Source organism: Copadichromis virginalis, linkage group LG19, assembly GCF_057382275.1.
Source record: "Copadichromis virginalis isolate Kocher_CV1m ecotype Utaka linkage group LG19, C_Virginalis_male_GT1.1, whole genome shotgun sequence".
NCBI lineage: Eukaryota > Metazoa > Chordata > Actinopteri > Cichliformes > Cichlidae > Copadichromis > Copadichromis virginalis.
The window spans coordinates 36,396,708-36,401,732 of NC_140636.1; positions in this window are offsets into that span (position 1 = coordinate 36,396,708).

A 5,025-nucleotide genomic window follows, 5' to 3' on the forward strand; every position below is an offset into this window, starting at 1 on the left:
TCCCAGCTAGGCGCCCTCCTGTGGATGACAGGTGCAATTGATTGTCAAAAGCAGATATCTAACAGCTTCTGACACTTTGTACCGCATTGAGCCAGCAGAGGGAGCCCCCCTGGTTCAATCCCAGTTGCACAGCAGTTGTGACCAGCTTCTGTCTGTGTGCTTTGGTGTGTGTGAGTGTGTGTGTGTGTGTGTGTGTTGACAGAGAGAGAGAGAGAGAGACAGAGAGAGAGAGAGAGAGAGAGAGAGAGAGAGAGAGGGAGAGATACAAAGGAATGTAATTCAAATTTTGCACTTCAGACCTTACTGTGTGTGTGTGTGTGTGTGTGTGTGTGTGTGTGTGTGTGTGTCTGTCTTTTACACAAAAAATGCACTTGCAACAACTTTAATATGGAATGTACTGGACTTCCCAGCTAGGCGCCCTCCTGTGGACGACAGGTGCAATCCCAGTTGCACAGCACTTGACCAGCTTCTGTGTGTGTGTGTGTGTGTGTGTGTGTGTGACAGACAGACAGACAGACAGACAGAGAGGGAGATTCAAAGCATCAGGACCAGGAGATGACACAGTGCTCCAAAGGCCTGGTTCTGCTGCCTCCTCCTCCACCCACCCGCTGCAGACGCTTCTGTGAAGGGAAACTGCTACATGTTATGTCACCGATCCCTGCCATGCTGCGTGTCTAACGACCCGGCAGGGCCTGCTGAGTACAGTGGTGGTGGAATCGGCCCGATCGGACACTCCTATCTGCCACTTTGACCTTTTTATTCCGTCAAATTTGGACCCATTTACACCAAGTCCAGAACCGTTGGTGCTATCGACATGGGGTCTTCACCAGGGTGTCCGGAGCACCCCGAAACCCCCCCGTAGACACCACTTTCATCCCTCTACGACACTTACTTTCCCAGTTATTCCATTTTATTCCGTCAAGCTCTGGCTATTACCCCCTAACCTAACCAACCCTCATCATACCTGCATTTGTCCACTGGAGGGAGACAAAAACACCAAGCTCTGAGATTCAAATTTTGAACTGCAGACCTCACAGTGTCTGTGTGTGTGTGTGTGTGTGTGTGTGTGTGTGTGTGTGTGTGTGTGTGTGTGTGTGTGACAGAGAGAGAGAGAGTGACACTTGCTGTGTATTTAAGAAACAAACGCTCAAAGAAACCAAACAGAATGACACAGGCAGAAAGACACTGTTTTATTTTGGTAACCAATGATGCATTTCTTATCCCCTTGTACAGTACACCCTGAAGCCGTGTGTGGACCAGGAGATCAGCAGAACAGGAACCACAGAGCGTCAGCGGCAGACATCCAAGCTGCACAGGGCACACGCAGCACCAGGCAGAATTAATGACGTCCCTGATCCACAGCTCAAGCCCAGCCACCCGCTGCCTCCTCGCCGCCTCCTCCCGGGACCTTCAAGGACCACCCACCAGCCACTGGTACACATTCCAATCTTACACAATGGCCCCAGCATCACAGGGCATCTCCTGACATTAAAATCTATCCTGATTTCTGTTGTTTTTCCCTCATCTCTGAGCCGCTGAGTGTGAGTGTGAGTGTGTGAGTGTGAGTGTGTGTGTGTGTGTGTGTGTCTCTCTCTCTTTTACACAAAAAACACATGTCAGTTGTTAAGGAAAATGTTATAAAACACTTCTTCAGTAAAGACTCAGAGAAGAGAAACACACAGAACTTCTTGCTAGCAAGGGCAGCCTCCACTCTAAGAGACTCCAGTGAGAGAACTGCCCCGGTCTTTATTTTATACTCCATTGAGTGTGTGTGTGTGTGTGTGTGTGTGTGTGTGTGTTGACAGAGAGAGAGAGAGAGAGACAGAGAGAGAGAGAGAGAGGGAGAGATACAAAGGAATGTAATTCAAATTTTGCACTTCAGACCTTACAGTGTGTGTGTGTGTGTGTGTGTGTGTGTGTGTGTGTGTGTGTGTGTGTGTGTGTGTGTGTGTGTTGACAGAGAGAGAGAGAGAGAGAGAGAGACAGAGAGAGAGAGAGAGAGAGAGAGAGAGGGAGAGATACAAAGGAATGTAATTCAAATTTTGCACTTCAGACCTTACAGTGTGTGTGTGTGTGTGTGTGTGTGTGTGTGTGTCTGTCTTTTACACAAAAAATGCACTTGCAACAACTTTAATATGGAATGTACTGGACTTCCCAGCTAGGCGCCCTCCTGTGGATGACAGGTGCAATTGATTGTCAAAAGCAGATATCTAACAGCTTCTGACACTTTGTACCGCATTGAGCCAGCAGAGGGAGCCCCCCTGGTTCAATCCCAGTTGCACAGCAGTTGTGACCAGCTTCTGTCTGTGTGCTTTGGTGTGTGTGAGTGTGTGTGTGTGTGTGTGTGTGTTGACAGAGAGAGAGAGAGAGAGACAGAGAGAGAGAGAGAGAGAGAGAGAGAGAGAGAGAGGGAGAGATACAAAGGAATGTAATTCAAATTTTGCACTTCAGACCTTACTGTGTGTGTGTGTGTGTGTGTGTGTGTGTCTGTCTTTTACACAAAAAATGCACTTGCAACAACTTTAATATGGAATGTACTGGACTTCCCAGCTAGGCGCCCTCCTGTGGACGACAGGTGCAATCCCAGTTGCACAGCACTTGACCAGCTTCTGTGTGTGTGTGTGTGTGTGTGACAGACAGACAGACAGACAGACAGAGAGGGAGATTCAAAGCATCAGGACCAGGAGATGACACAGTGCTCCAAAGGCCTGGTTCTGCTGCCTCCTCCTCCACCCACCTGCTGCAGACGCTTCTGTGAAGGGAAACTGCTACATGTTATGTCACCGATCCCTGCCATGCTGCGTGTCGAACGACCCGGCAGGGCCTGCTGAGTACAGTGGTGGTGGAATCGGCCCGATCGGACACTCCTATCTGCCACTTTGACCTTTTTATTCCGTCAAATTTGGACCCATTTACACCAAGTCCAGAACCGTTGGTGCTATCGACATGGGGTCTTCACCAGGGTGTCCGGAGCACCCCGAAACCCCCCCGTAGACACCACTTTCATCCCTCTACGACACTTACTTTCCCAGTTATTCCATTTTATTCCGTCAAGCTCTGGCTATTACCCCCTAACCTAACCAACCCTCATCATACCTGCATTTGTCCACTGGAGGGAGACAAAAACACCAAGCTCTGAGATTCAAATTTTGAACTGCAGACCTCACTGTGTGTGTGTGTGTGTGTGTGTGTGTGTGTGTGTGTGTGTGTGTGTGTGTGTGTGTGTGTGTGTGTGTGTGTGTGTGTGTGTGTGTGTGACAGAGAGAGAGAGAGAGTGACACTTGCTGTGTATTTAAGAAACAAACGCTCAAAGAAACCAAACAGAATGACACAGGCAGAAAGACACTGTTTTATTTTGGTAACCAATGATGCATTTCTTCTCCCCTTGTACAGTACACCCTGAAGCCGTGTGTGGACCAGGAGATCAGCAGAACAGGAACCACAGAGCGTCAGCGGCAGACATCCAAGCTGCACAGGGCACACGCAGCACCAGGCAGAATTAATGACGTCCCTGATCCACAGCTCAAGCCCAGCCACCCGCTGCCTCCTCGCCGCCTCCTCCCGGGACCTTCAAGGACCACCCACCAGCCACTGGTACACATTCCAATCTTACACAATGGCCCCAGCATCACAGGGCATCTCCTGACATTAAAATCTATCCTGATTTCTGTTGTTTTTCCCTCATCTCTGAGCCTGTGAGTGTGAGTGTGTGTGTGTGTGTGTGTGTGTGTGTGTGTGTGTGTCTCTCTCTCTTTTACACAAAAAACACATGTCAGTTGTTAAGGAAAATGTTATAAAACACTTCTTCAGTAAAGACTCAGAGAAGAGAAACACACAGAACTTCTTGCTAGCAAGGGCAGCCTCCACTCTAAGAGACTCCAGTGAGAGAACTGCCCCGGTCTTTATTTTATACTCCATTGAGTGTGTGTGTGTGTGTGTGTGTGTGTGTGTGTGTGTGTGTTGACAGAGAGAGAGAGAGAGAGAGAGAGACAGAGAGAGAGAGAGAGAGAGAGAGAGGGAGAGATACAAAGGAATGTAATTCAAATTTTGCACTTCAGACCTTACAGTGTGTGTGTGTGTGTGTGTGTGTGTGTCTGTCTTTTACACAAAAAATGCACTTGCAACAACTTTAATATGGAATGTACTGGACTTCCCAGCTAGGCGCCCTCCTGTGGATGACAGGTGCAATTGATTGTCAAAAGCAGATATCTAACAGCTTCTGACACTTTGTACCGCATTGAGCCAGCAGAGGGAGCCCCCCTGGTTCAATCCCAGTTGCACAGCAGTTGTGACCAGCTTCTGTCTGTGTGCTTTGGTGTGTGTGAGTGTGTGTGTGTGTGTGTGTGTTGACAGAGAGAGAGAGAGAGAGACAGAGAGAGAGAGAGAGAGAGAGAGAGAGAGAGAGAGAGGGAGAGATACAAAGGAATGTAATTCAAATTTTGCACTTCAGACCTTACTGTGTGTGTGTGTGTGTGTGTGTGTGTGTGTGTGTGTGTGTGTCTGTCTTTTACACAAAAAATGCACTTGCAACAACTTTAATATGGAATGTACTGGACTTCCCAGCTAGGCGCCCTCCTGTGGACGACAGGTGCAATCCCAGTTGCACAGCACTTGACCAGCTTCTGTGTGTGTGTGTGTGTGTGTGTGTGTGTGACAGACAGACAGACAGACAGACAGAGAGGGAGATTCAAAGCATCAGGACCAGGAGATGACACAGTGCTCCAAAGGCCTGGTTCTGCTGCCTCCTCCTCCACCCACCTGCTGCAGACGCTTCTGTGAAGGGAAACTGCTACATGTTATGTCACCGATCCCTGCCATGCTGCGTGTCGAACGACCCGGCAGGGCCTGCTGAGTACAGTGGTGGTGGACCCAGGCCCTCTGCACCTTCCTTTCTCCGACTGGGACCGTTTTGTCCCATCCTTTTTGGTCCGATTCGCCATATCTCCAGAACCGAAGAAGCCATCGGCGTGGCCTCTTCGCCACAGCGTCCGGCACCCACCAAAACCCCCACCTAGACACCAACAT